The sequence below is a fragment of the Sus scrofa genome, chromosome 6 (genome assembly GCF_054392235.1).
Source record: "Sus scrofa isolate SSC_HxYL_T2T_F1_AM1 chromosome 6, Sscrofa_HxYL_maternal_Yorkshire_Landrace_v2.0, whole genome shotgun sequence".
NCBI classification, from domain to species: Eukaryota; Metazoa; Chordata; class Mammalia; order Artiodactyla; family Suidae; genus Sus; species Sus scrofa.
The window spans coordinates 157,765,427-157,779,708 of NC_139388.1; the positions used below are offsets into that span (position 1 = coordinate 157,765,427).

General features: G+C 42.7%; 1 long non-coding RNA gene across 1 annotated transcript in view; it reads right to left on the minus strand.

The window, feature by feature from the left end:
• Nucleotides 1–11,306: 11,306 nt before the first annotated feature.
• Nucleotides 11,307–14,282, minus strand: part of LOC146402933 (uncharacterized) — a 71,263-nt gene continuing 68,287 nt past the window's right edge. Inside the window, exons 3-4 of the long non-coding RNA XR_014808147.1 lie at nucleotides 13,347–13,497; nucleotides 11,307–12,961 (exon numbers count right to left, since the gene is read on the minus strand). This is a non-coding gene — a long non-coding RNA (uncharacterized LOC146402933). The remainder of the gene's footprint in view (nucleotides 12,962–13,346; nucleotides 13,498–14,282) is intronic.

Consider the following 14,282-nt stretch of genomic DNA (forward strand, 5'->3'; position numbering starts at 1 on the left):
ATCACATTAGCCAAAAGAGCAAACTGAATCTTGTGTACCCAGCCCAGTCTAAAAATATTCATTCGTTCATTCATTCTGCAGGTATTTACTGAGCAGCAACTATGGGCCAGACATGGTAATAGGCACTGGGGACACACGAGCTTGCTGAGGTTGATGCCCATTGGAATTGTCTGGGGAGTTAATGAAATGAAGCTCTGGAGCCCCACCCCCAAGAGTCAGTGCAGCAGGTTTGAGGCAGATCTGGAGCCTGAATTTTGAACCAGCACACAGGCATTCTGCTACAGGTGGTCCAGGGTATGAGAACCCCTAGGCTAGCTTGTAGCAACATCTGTTTCCTGAGTACCTCCCTGGTACTGAACAGGAGGAGCATAGAAATCCATGTTACAACCCCCAGGCCTTGAAGAACTCACCATTCATGTTCACAGCCTCCAGAAAGAGACAGACAAAGCTGCCATTTCAGGGTGCTAAGTGCTCTGAAAGCAGAGGTACAAAGTGGGTTAGGCCCCACAGAGACGGTAACCAGCCCTCAGAGAGCTGAGGAGGCTCTATAAAGGAGAATATTTGAGCTGAGCCTTTTTTTTTTTTTTTAGCCATACCTGCAGCATGCAGAAGTTCTGGGGCCAGGGATGGAACCCGAGCCACACCATTGACATGCTGGATCCTTAACCTACTGAGATGCTGGGGAACTCCTGAGCTGGGTCTTGAAGTATAAGAAGAGTTTTTCAGATAGAGGAAGTGTGAATATTAATTATACTTTCCCAAGATGGACTCCCCAGCATATATCTCCCATCCCACATGCTCATCTTTTTTTTTTTTTTTTTTTTTTTTGCCACCCTGCAGCATATGGAGTTCCCTGGCCAGGGATCAGATGCTAGCCACAGTTGTGATCCATGCCATAGCTGTAGCAGTGCTGGGTACCTAACTCACTGGGATGGGCTAGGGATCGGACTTGCGTCCCAGCACTCCAGAGATGCTGCTGATCCCATTGGGCCATGGCGAGAACTCCAATGTGCTCTTCTCACGAAGGCACTGGAACACCTCATGCAGAGAAGTAGGGTGGGGGTCTCTGTTCCTGGCTCTCGAATCTCAGTGGTGGCCTGTGACTGCTCCCACCTGGGGAGTGTGGGGAAGTGATGTGACTTCTGAGGCCAGGTCACCAAAATGTGAAACACCTCTTCCTTGGTTCTTCCTCTCTCGGGACACATGCCTCAGGAGACCTGAGCTGACTTTTAAGATGTCTGGCTCCCCTGAAGCTACCGTGCACTAGATACCATGTGGAAAAGCCACTCACAGTGGAGGGAGCTGCTCAAGGATGATTCCAGCCCCCCAGCCTCTGATTCCCCAGATGAGTAAAGCAGAGATGAGCTGTTCCCCCTCAACAAGCCTAAATTGCAGATTTAGGGGCCAAATAAATGCTTCTGTGGTTTTAAACCATTATGTATGGGAGGTGCTTTGTTAGGCAGCATTAGATACTTGAAACAGGCTCTGAGGGTTTCAGGGAGAGGATACGGCAGCAGGTACAAAGGTTTCGAGGGGTGAGAGTCTCTAAACTGTTTTTGAAACTTGGAGAGATTCAGTACCTTCATGTTGAATTTAGAGGTCTGGATTCACCACAGACCAACACGTGCAATGAAGCCACCTATGTGTTTGCCCAAGTGGTGAGGTCTAAACTCTTTCCCCAGGCCACGTGATCCACAAATTTGGTGACCACCCCCCCCCCGCCCCCCGCCGAATGGGCACAACATAGTTTTAACTGTCTCGTCTTTGTTGTGATGTCATTTTAAGGATGTCAGTGGTACCTTCTCATTTCCTCAGAAAAGATTCCTTGGATATTAAAACTCAAATGATTCAGGTGCCATTTAATCTAACTGCCTTTCAGACATTCCTATGCCATGTGCATTGCAGGCCATCAGCAAATGCTGATTATCTGAATGTGAATTGAGTGAGAAATAATATCAGAACCAAGGCCTGCGTCCCTGGCTCATGAGATCCCACAATCTCAGGCATGGTTGGGATCGTCACAGGTCACCCTCCCAATAAGCCTGTCAATAGCAAGGACTCAGAAACACCTGCCTGTTAGGAAGTTCTTTCTCTAACGGGGTCCAAACCTTCTTCCGGGTGAGGCTGATAATCAGTAGGGAAATCTCACATCTCCCGTATGATACAGCTAGACATGGACCCAGGGCTGAACTAAGCCTGATGCCTTTCCACTGCCACCATCTAGGAGGCTCACGAACAAACCAGGAGCCCATGACGGCTGCACCTTTATTTCCTCCACCTGAAATGTCCTGCTCATCCTCTGTTTGTCTGAATGCTTCTCTTCTTTGGTCCCTACTCTAGCCCTAACTCCCCAGGAAGTGTCTCCCTGTCCACACAGCTGGCAGGGTCTGCAATTACTCTCACTTACCTGTGGGTCTTCCCATCCTGACTGCTTACCTGCAGATGTTATTTGCTTAGCCAGTTCTCCCAATTATGCAGAATACTTAATAATTTTAATAACAATAATAATGATAAATGACTAAATGTCCTTTAAAAAGATTGACCTCTTTTTTTGTCTGTTGGACAGATAATATAAAACTGATTATTAATATATTCCTTAGAAAAAATGTATTTAGTACATTTCTTGCTAAATTTTGTTTTGAGGGGTAGTCTACAAATGAGTCCCTATGTAATAGGTTTTTGTCAGAATTTATAATATCTTAAGCTTGTTCTTCAATTTGTTTGGATGTCCCTTCCTACACATAAAACCAGAAGCCCATAGGTTATTGAACATATGAAACATGACTGGATTTTTAAAATCTTCCTCCTTGATTTTACTGTTCTTGCTTTCTGGTAAAAATTGAGAGGACTTGCAATTATAGAAGACTTTACCCTAACATAGTTGGTATTCCATTAAAAACAAACTTGTGATATTCCTATAACAATATGGGTTGTAAATTTCCTCGTTCTTTTTTCTTTTTTGAGTGGTATTATTTAATAAAATCAAACAAGAAAGTGGCAAAAATCAGGCACATGAGCCTTTTGGTATTAACACAACAGCAGATGTCCTGACTCTTCCAAATGTTATTGAAACAGCTCCCTTTTTATTTATTTAAAAATTTTTAAATATAGATATAATCGACATATACTGTTGTATTGGTTTTAGATGTACAACATAATCATTAAATATATGTATATATCACATTAGTTTTCCTTCAGTGAATCTGTCAATGATTCAATCCATCTGTCATCTACTATGTCTATATATCTCAATCATCTGTCTCTCCTACTAGTTGAACTCTAACACAATCACATTTCTGAAGACCTCTATCCCCTTAATCTTCCTTCTCCAGCTTCTCCAGTTTTTCTTAGTTCCACCCACGTTCCTTACACAGCATAGCTTTGAGTCTCTTCACCATACCAGCCTCCTTCAAAACACTCTGCATTTCTGTGCCTTCTTACAATCTATCTTTTCAGCAAGTATTTCTAATGGTCCTGCTGCATACCAGGGAGCACCTGGGGCCACAGGAAGGAAAAAGACTCACCAGCGCCTGGGTTCGTGGAGCTTGTACCTCTAATTCTAAGGCTGCATTGCCAGGTGGATGTAGACCAGTCCTTCAAATGCTGGAGGAGGAAAGATGTTTAGCTGTTTGACTATCAGAACCACAAGCCCTCAGCAACCACCACTCCATGCTGAGAAGCAAGCTTGCTCTAAGTATTCAATGAACATCATTTGGTGACAAGGCTGGACAATTATCCCGTTAACTGCCAGACACTTGAAAATGAGTCATTCCGTATAATCTTCACAGTGATCCTAAGAGGCAGACATGGCTCAGGAGATTACACAGCTGTACGTGCAGAGCCAAGTATTATTCACAAATGTGTGAGACCCCACGACCTTTTGTGACTGAGCATCAACACATGGCCTTTTCCTCTATGAGGCTCCTAGCGAAAGAGTCAGTTGTCTGACCATGTGGAGCCAAGTTCTTTTCCAAGTGCTCTTGACCCCGTAGCTCTAATTTTACCACAACCTTGTGTGCTCAGCCCAGCAAGTACAGGAAGAGACCTTTGCGCTCTTCAAAGGCTCAACAAGGCAAATGCTTGAATAAATCGTAAGTTACACTGAGAACACTCCTTTCTGCAGTCTGGGTCTTGGTTACATGATGGAACATGAAACTCGGACTGCTGTTCTCTGCCATGGCTGTGGCACTTTCAGAAGAGCAGTGGCATAGAGGAAGGGAACCAGCCATTGTGGGCACCTACATGAGCCAGTCTGTGCTAACAACAGCAGCAACCACAGTAATTAATAAATATCAACCGTACACTTAGTGTACACCAGGCGTTATTCTAAACTCTTTACATGTATTTACTTATTGAATCTTCTCAACAACTCCATGAGTTGGATACAATTATTATCCCCATTTTATATTTAAGGAAACTGAGATAGGTTTAGTAACTTCCTTATGTGATATAGTTAAGTGACCAAGTTTGGATTTGGACCCAAGCAGTCCGGTTCCAGTCCTGTCCTGTGCTCTAATCAAAGGCATGGTGGGCTCTCAAATACTTAATCTCATTTAATCCTAATTGTCCTATATGTCAAGGGATATCTCAGCTGTGCCAATCCTCCTACAGCAAAAACTTTATTCCAGTAACTCATCAGTCTCTTCCCCTACTCAGTACGCTTCTGGGAGGGCAGGGACCCTATCTAATTTACTTTTGGGTGTCCACTCCTAGCACAGTGTCTGAAGGACATAGTAGGCTGTCAGTAAACATTAAAGGACACACACATTTTACAAATGAGGCAACCAAAATAAACCATCCAAGATCAAACTGGTAATGAGCGATAGAACTAAAATTGAAATTCAGGTTTCCATGGTCTTAAATTCCAAACTTTTTCTCTATAACATATTTTTCTCTGCAGATACCCAGGTTCCAGAACAGTATCTGTCTGTCACATAGTAGGGACTCAGTAAAATGTGCTATTAAATAGATGAAATGACCTATCCTCCAACTTTCCCAGCTCTGTGCTCCATCCCTTTATTTTAGGGCTCTGTCTTTTCCACGATGCCAACAATGTAGTGAAGACATATTCTCCATGCTCACCTGTCTGTCCCAGCCTGTAATCTCTAACTAGCTGCCCTGTGGCAGCCCATCACACTTAAATCATGCCTTACACATCCTTTATCCCTTTGGGAAATGCCTACTTTTTGAGCTTTGAGTATCTTCAAAGCAACGTGGCTCACTTACATAATATGATTTCTTTTTATTTTTTTTTCCACTATGAACTTCTCAATTTTTTCTTATAATCCATGTGCTTATAGATGAGGCGCATTTGCCTATTAAGGCATCATGGAGAGAATTTCTTGAATTTTTAAGAGGGAAGGCTTGTATTAAGGGAAGTATGGCAGTTTCCTGAATTAAGTGGCCATTTCAGACCCAAAGGTTACTACTGCAGAATCTCAAGCAAATGATAAAATCATGCTGGAAAACTTAAAATTCTTGGAGGTTAGAGGTAATTTGAATTAATCAAATGGGAACTAACCCAGTGAGGCAATGATTTCTAATGACATGAGCTATAAACCCGGGATGTAGGTTGTTCATTCATCCGTTCCTTCATCCAGGGAGAAATCTTCCAGACAGCTGGATAGCATATTCACTGACCCAGCAGTAAGAAGGATATTTTGTATGGAAAAAAGATAAAGATGTTCCATATAAATGGATGAGTTCAAAGGATGAAAGACAAGAAGTTAAGCTTGCCAGTGAAGCAGGGCCAACTCCTAAAGGATCTTATAAACCTCGCTCTGAAGTTTGTCCGTAAGTGGTATTGAAGAGATATAAGCAAGGGACTGCTTACGCTAATTCATCGATTTGTTTTGAAAATACTTTGAACCTTTTGAAAATACTCCTTGTGTTTCCATGATCCTGAGGCAGCAAGGCAGGGCTAGGACTTAATTTCATTTCCAACCCACAGTATGACTTGGACAAATTACCTCCTTTTTGTGATCCTTAGTTTCCTCATCCATAAAAAAGTGAAAGAAAAGCAAGGGGACCGGCAAGCTGAGCCTGCCCAAACAGTTCCTTTGCTGAACCGTTCCCAGAGGGTCAGTCAGCCTTCAGTAGGTGTGATTAATAAATTACATAAGATAAATAGAGTGCCTTGAAAGATTTTATGTTCCTCATTTAAATTTTACCTGTCTTTACATCCTGCCGGGAAACCCGTCATTCAACCCTTAGCAATAAAACAGACCCACATGAATAAAGGAAAAATAAATCAGAAGCTGTATGCTTTTAAACTCACTAAATGACAGCCCAGCATGCATGCTACCTCCCTCCAAATTAATCACTGGGTTAAATGCGAGACACACACCCCAGATCAATAGCTGGTAAGATCTGCTGCCTGTGCTTCAGGAAAATTCCACTTCCTTTCCGATGTTGTCACTTGAAATGTCGGGAAGTTTCCACTCATCACCCACCCCTTGAAAAGGCCACCATCGCCATACCTCACATTTCCTGGCTGCCTTTCTTCTAATGAATCAAGGCATCTTGCAGAGGGGGCCCACCCGTTGTCATAGACATTCGGAGCCCAAAGGAGGGCCTGTGTGCTGAGGGGGGAGGTGTGGCGGTGCCTGCTGTAGATGAGAAAACCAAAGTGAAAAGAAGGCCAATGTCTTGTTCAAAAGTCTCAATGAGACAAGACTCATACACTCCTTTGGATGTCAACATAGATAGCATAGGGGGAGGAACATGGGTTTAGGAGTTTGAGAAACGTAGATTTAAATCTTGCCCTCAATACCACTCTGTGCTTCACCTTTCTTATCTATAAAATAGAAGAAGTAAAAATTCTTATGTAACTATCTGTGTTAACCTTGAGCAAGTTATGTAACCTCTCTTTATCTGAATGTCTTCCTTTGTAAATGAGGTCATAAAGGTCATTGTCACTGCTCGGCACATGATCATAATGGGATATTTCCATCTCTAGATCGAGGTTATCTTTATTTTCTCTACTCTTCAAGACCTCACCCTCCCACCACCTTGTCCAGTAGCCTCCAGATTAGGTTAGGTCCCTTTGTTGTGCTATTGCAATATTGATAGTGATTTGAAAAAATCAGTGATAATAACACTGAAAAGCACCATTTATTGCTCACTCACTACATAACAGGTTCTAAGTCCTTTATTTGAATTAACTCCTTTAGTCCTCATAACTGTGAAACGAGTAAAGCTATGTTCTGCATTTTACAGAGACGCTGAGGCACACAGAGTTCACATGACCTGTCATCAGCGGGAAGCAGGAGAGCTGACCTGTCTCTCGGAGTTCTTGGGTTTCTCTTTCTTGATTTAACCCCATGACTATGACAGTCCCCTTTACCTGGTTTTCATCTCCACTGGACTTTAGGCTCCCCTGAAACAAGAACTGAATGTTATTTTTGTATTCCCAAAGTCTAGCGCAGAGTAGGTACTCCTTGAATTTGAAATGAATGCAATTGACTCATCATGCAAAGGCAATAAACGATGAGTATTCAATACCAAGGGCTCTGAATTGAGAAGGTGACTTCCCAGGTCACAATGCTACAGAGCTAGACATCATCTCACACGGAAGGGACTCAGCCAGACTGGAACAAAAGTAAAGACAAGAGCGGTGCAGATGAGTCAACAGGGGAAAAAAAAAAAAAAAAACACACACACACACACAAAAAAAAAACCACACACATATGACCCTCCCCTTCCCCAACATTAAAACACTTCCCTTAGCCACACAAGTGAAAGACCCTCAACAGATGCTCAATGAGGGTGGTTTGGAAGTTGCCCTCGGAACCTCAGCGAATGGTGTGCATGGTTGATAAACACAGTGATGCCAAATAAACTCCAAAGGGGAAAACTTTTTGGAATTCTAATTCCAGAGTGTTGGCTCAGTCATTCTTAACAACTTCTTGCCTCACTGTCATATAGTCTTGAGTGGAAAAATTAATGGGACATTGTTAGAAATGGATCTCAGCAATGAGTAGAACCCACTGCAATCAAGATTCTGATGCTAAGAGTCATGGCACAAAAGAAGAAAAATAACCTGTAAACATATAGAAAGATGCTCAATGGCACTAATCATCAAAGAAATTCAAACCAGGAGTTCTCATCGTGGCGCAGTGGTTAACGAATCTGACTAGGAACCATGAGGTTGCAGGTTCGATCCCTGCCCTTGCTCAGTGGGTTAACGATCTAGCGTTGCCGTGAGCTGTGGTGTAGGTTGCAGACGCGGCTCGGATCCTGCGTTGCTGTGTCTCTGGCGTAGGCCAGTGGCTACAGCTCTGATTCGACCCCTAGCCTGGGAACCTCCATATGCCACGGGAGCGGCCCAAAGAAATAGCAAAAAAAAAGACCAAAAAAAAAAAAAAAAGAAAAGAAATTCAAACCACGTAATGAGATTTTTTTTTTCAAATTTTGGAAAAGTTTAAAGGATCAAAAACATCCAGGGCCCATGAAACTCTGAGGAAATGAATATGATCCTGTCCATTTAGTGGGAGTATACATTTGGGATCTTGACCAAAATTCCAATTCCAAGATTCTACCACACAGATATACCAGTGGATGTGCTCACAAATATATTCTCAAGCATATTCATTCTAGCACCTTTTGTAACAGTAAAAAAACTGGAAGCTTCCAAAGTAGAGAAGTGGTTTTAAAAATCATAGTATATTCATATAATGGAATGGAAAGATGTATTAAAATGGAAAGACAAACAGATTCTGGCAACTGAAAAGTGAACCCTGAGAGTTCCCTTCATGGCTCAGTGGTTAACGAATCCCACTAGGGTCCATGAGGATGAGGGTTTGATCCCTGGCCTCGATTGGTGGGTTGGGGATCCGGCATTGCCCTAAGCTGTGGCGTAGGTTGCAGATGCAGCTTGGATCCTGCTTTGCTATGGCTGTGGCATAGGCCAGCAGCTGCAGCTGTGATTTGACCTCTAGCCTGGGAACTTTCACATGCCGGAGGTGCAACCCTAAAAAGCAAAAAACAAAACAAAACAAGACAAGACAAAAAAAACTTGTCTCTTCAGAAACCCCCTAGCAGGCTAGCTATGTTTCTTTGTTCTGATTGGTCCATGCTGGTGCTGCACTAGGTACATAACTAAGGGATTATAAGAGGTATCATTGGGAAAGGAAGGAGCACATGGGACCTTTACCCCATTTATATTTGTGCTGGCCTGCCTTCCTCCCTCCCTCCCTTCCTTCCTTCAGTATAATGATTTTTTTTTGGAGGGGGGGGGGTATCAATATTACCTTTTTATTGTTGTTAGTTTCCAGTGTCCAGTAAAAGCAAAGCCGGACTTGTAATGCAGTTTCGTTCACTCTGGTAAACCATGTGTTACACTTGAAAAAAGTATGGACACATTCCCATGCTAATACAGAGGAGAGTGTAAAACAAAATAAACACTTTCCTGGAGGCACAGGGGAAGATGGACAAAAGAGGAGGCTCTGGGGCTCAGCATAGGCCTTGCCTGGAAAGGAGGTGCTCTCCAGAGGAAAGCAATGAAGGCAGACCGTTCCACGTAGAGGTGTGTAAACACCCAGGTCTAGAGCATGAAACAGGGTGGCCTGTGGTGGGTCTGTGGCTGGGATGACTCCCTCGGTGCTCAGATGGTTTATTCCAGCCTGAAACAGGGCACCTGAAAAAGCACAATCTGAAGAGGGGCCTGAGTTTAGCTCGAGTTGGGGAGCAATCACAGGGGAAGAAGGCGAGAGAGATGGATGGATGGTTTGCATGTTGGTTTTATCTGACCCGCTGTGGAATGTGGCTCATAACTCATCTGCGTAGACAGCTACTGGAATGGGCAGAGGAAACCCAGCCAGTGGAAATTCCTGGGAAACTGTGATGGGGCCCAAATAGGAAATGCCAGACAAGAGATTTTACTGGTGCCAAGCTTGAATACCAGTGTTGGAGCTATGCATTTCAAAGAACCAGTCCTGTCTGCCTCAGAAGAGAGACTGCAGCAGATGTATGTGGATAGCAATCAGGGTCCCCTAGATACTATCCTTTTCGACCCTTTTGGAGTCACCATCTAACTCGATGCTTCAAGAACCTTTGATTCAGGGATGGTTATCCTCATAGACGGTAGAATGGAGGCTAAGGGAAGTTTAATGACTTGCTCTAGGTCACACGGTGAAGGGAGACAGGATGATATCATTTAAAATCTTTTTGGAATGATACAGCCTCGTTTTAAAACCTTTGTTCCATGAAGTGGTGATTCCATCATTACTTGCATGACTTTGGCTAATTTATTTTCCTCTCCGAGTCCATTTTCTTATATGTAGAATGCGGACGACTTTATCTTATAGAACTATTGGAAAAATGGAATGAGATTGTTTATGTTGCCCATTTGCTACCTGTGGCATCCTTCCTTAGTGACTTAAAATTAATTTGGTCTGGAGGAGACAAAAAATATATACCCTGTTAAAACATTCTGTTTTCCAGCCTCCCTTGCACTTGGGGGTGGCCATGTGACATAAGCAGCCTAATCTCTGGGAAGTGAAATATAAGCAGGAATCTCTGGGAAGTGTACTTGGTTATGAGTAAGAAAGTTAAGCCTTCTGGGCAAAAGCCTTTCTTCTCCCCTTCTTCCTTCTTGCAATGGAAGTGCATTCTAAGGAATGGGGGGGGAGGGAATGGAGATTCTGCAGCCACCTTGGAGAGACGGAAGAGCTTACATCTCTAATGATGTTGTGGGGATGCTTTTCCTGGACTTCTCTTTGCTTAAGACAAATAGACTCTGGTTAGCTTAACCTTTCTTGGAAAAGTAGGAAGAATTTTAACTCCTGTGCCTTACTCATAAAACAGCATTAACCTGCCCACCCACCCCTTCCCCACCACTACAAGGTGTGTCTCTAGTCTCTGCCCTTGCTCACCTCCAAAGCTGGGCATGTAACATTCTCCACTTGGACCCATCTCAGCTCAGATGAGATAACATATATAAAATCCCTAGCACAATACCTGGCACACAAACATAAAACGAGTGGGATTTAGGTGCCTCAGGTCAGAAGGTTTCAAAGTGGCCTCAGCAAATCAGAATCTTACTTTAACAAACAAGTGTGGGTGTAACTTTATAGGGTCTCATGACCTACAAGAAAAAAACAAAACTCAAACAGCTATAGCATGGCACTCAAGGTCCTAACTCCTTCCCCCAGCTCTGGGCAACTCTGAGTCCCTAGAGAATGTCTTTTTCCCCTGCTTCCATCTCACATAGAGTTTTCATCCCCTCTGCTTAGCGCTCATCTGATTGTAGCCATTGTGTTTGCCTTTCCCTCTGAAGATTAGGATTGCATCTCATTTATCTTTAATTTTTTGGTGAACCTGCAGAGAGCTGTGCTCAGTAAATTATGAATGAACAAATGAGTTTCCAGTCAGTACCTAGGAGTCTGTTCACATGGAGGTTATAGTTTTTCCCTGAACATGGATGGCATTTTCACGCCCCAGTAGTTTTCACGTGCTATTCCTTTTGCTTAGAATTAATTCTCTTCCTCCCTTTTATGCCTATAAGACTCCTTCTCACCCACATACACTAACCCCTAATGTCACCTCTTCCAGTTTTCTCAGTTGCTTTCTCTGCTCTCTCTTAATGCACCTGATACTTAATTCTACTATGGTAGATAACTCGCTATTTATTATTATGTTCATTTGTCTACATGATTCTCTTCACTGCCAGTCTGTGATTTCTTAAAAACACTTAGTCTTTTTTTTTTCTTCTGTCAATTGTATGCAACATAGGTCCTGACTTATAGTAGATATTGAGAATTTTGGTAAATTTATACAAAATTTTGGCTTTGAGTTGTTGTCCATCTTTGCCCCTGTAATGAGCTCCTAACAACAGGTATTGAGAAGGTAAATGGAAGGAAATGAATCTTTGTTTTGTATCCCCTGGGGACCAGGCATAATTATTGTCCATGTTGCTAGTATTTAAATTATCTGTATAAATTGAGGTAATGGTCCCTTCGTCACAGTCAAGGAGTTAGGACCTTGAGTGTCATGCCATAGCTGCTTGAGGTTTTTTTTTCCTTGTATGTCATGGGACCCCCTAAAGTTAAACCATACTTGTTTGTTTATGACTGACACACAATGCATCAGTGGTTCTAAGAATTGTGGGGGACCCCAGTGAACCTGTCTGTATTATGACCCTCCCCATCCCTCCCCCGATAATGACACAAGTCAGATTCTAACAGAAATAGGAAATTTGGCATAAATTGCTGAAGAGACTGGGAGTTGCTGGAGCTGAGTCACATTTGTGGCAGTCCTCCAGGGTGAAAGGCCACAAAGAATTTTGAGATACCAGAACTGCCTTGGGTTCTCCTATCTTGGTAGTTCAGCATTTCCTTTGATTCTCTGAGATACCCCCAACATCCTTCCAATAATTTTCCCCTTTTCTTAAGCTAGACAAAGTACAATTCAGAAGCTTATAAGTTAAAAAAAAAAATCATAACCAATACAGTCCAGATCCCAAAAGAATGTCCTGTTTGGTTTCTGAACTGGTTAAGGTTTGCATCAGTTTTCAGACAGAATACCCCAATATATGATTACAAGTTGATTTGTCTCTCAAAGGAATGTAGGCAACCAGAACTAATTGTCTGATCCTCCGGAATCCAGGCTCCCTCTATCATACTATTCTGCCAATCTCAGGATGTAACTTCTGGCTCGTGGACCAAGATGGCTGCTCAAACTCCAGTCATCATGTCATCAACCCAACCTATCAAAGAAGGAAGACATGTCCCTCCTTTTAAAGATGTGCCCCAAAGTTGAACACACTATGTCTGCTTCTATTCCACTGGCCCAAATGTAGTTACGTAGTTGTCATGTGCCAGCTGTCTTCCAGTTGCTCCTGTAGACTCACTGCCTGCTCCTCTTCATCTTTCTTTACCGTGGGAAGCTGGACCGTGCAGACCTCATCAGTGGGAAATGGTAACCTGTGCCTTCTGTGGTTCTAGCTTGGACAATAGGGACTCTAGCAGGAAATCAAAAAAAAAAAAAAAAAAAGTGAAATCAGGTATTTATTTCTGTGGATCCCTCCCTTCAAGGTTGCATTGGGCTGGCTCTGTCCCTCAACTGAGAGTTACTGATTCTTGATGAATGATTGATTTTACCTGCCTCTCTTTTTTTCAGTTCTGGTAACTGTTCCCTCTCTTCATCTCATTAGGCCCTGAGGGAAGTAACAGCCTAGCTACTCTGAGCACTGGATTATTGCACTATACTTAAAGTTCTTCCACATCCAATTCTTAGTAAATTGCCCCTTTGTAAATAAACCCTCGTTGGCTTATTCCATTTTGAGTGTGTCATCTGTTTTCTGTTGGAACTTTGATACACCTACCTAACTACATTCAGGTGCTCACCTAATAATAGAAGGTTCTATTACCAAAAAAGGAGAGGAGAACCCAGATCATGGAACAGCTAGCAGTCTTTGCCATGATCCCATCAGTCTTTCTTGATCAGTCCTTCGTCTCACTTTTTGTAGGTTGAACCTCTGTCCTTCAGTCTTGATACCTACAATGCAGGGAAATCATCATCTTTCTTACCCAATAAAAGGTTATAAGAATTTACAGAGATACCTCTATATATGGGAGAGTTATAATTATTAATAAGGTATACTTACCCAAGGAGCATAGTAAAATCAACACATATTTAGTGAATGTATGAATGAAAGGATAAAGCTATGTTTTTAATTTTTTCAAGTGGAAAATTGGCATGTTGTACCACCTGAAGCCTAACTCTCTTCTAGTGCTGATCTCCAAGTATTATTCTGTCAGGTCTGTGTCATGATTTTCCATGAGTCATAGATAGAATATGGAAGAACTCTTGAGCTGAAGACATAAGGTTTGGAGCAGATCGAGGAATGATACAAACCCAAATGGTACTCAACCTGGTAATTCAGGCAGAACCAGAAGAGTAGTCAGGAGTATCGGCTTATACAGATTCTGACTGTTAGAAAGGCAAGAGATGGGAGGCAGCTTAGCAGACAGGAAATAATCTCAAACACCCAGAGGAAGTACACAGGCCAGGGCAACTAGAAGGGTGGACTCCCACACATGGCAAAACAATAGTTAATCTGGACAGAAACAAAAAATCTGCCGTCCCTTAATAGAATACTTGAGTCATCCTATCACACCCCAGGTGCTGTCTATGATTCCTTCCTTGCTTCCTTACTCCAACCAGTCTTCAGGCTCAGTTGATTATACCTTCTAAGTTCCTCCCATTCCTGTCTTTATCCTGGCTCTCATTTCCAATAACAACTCAAGCCCAAATCTTCTTTTGCCTGAATTAATACTACA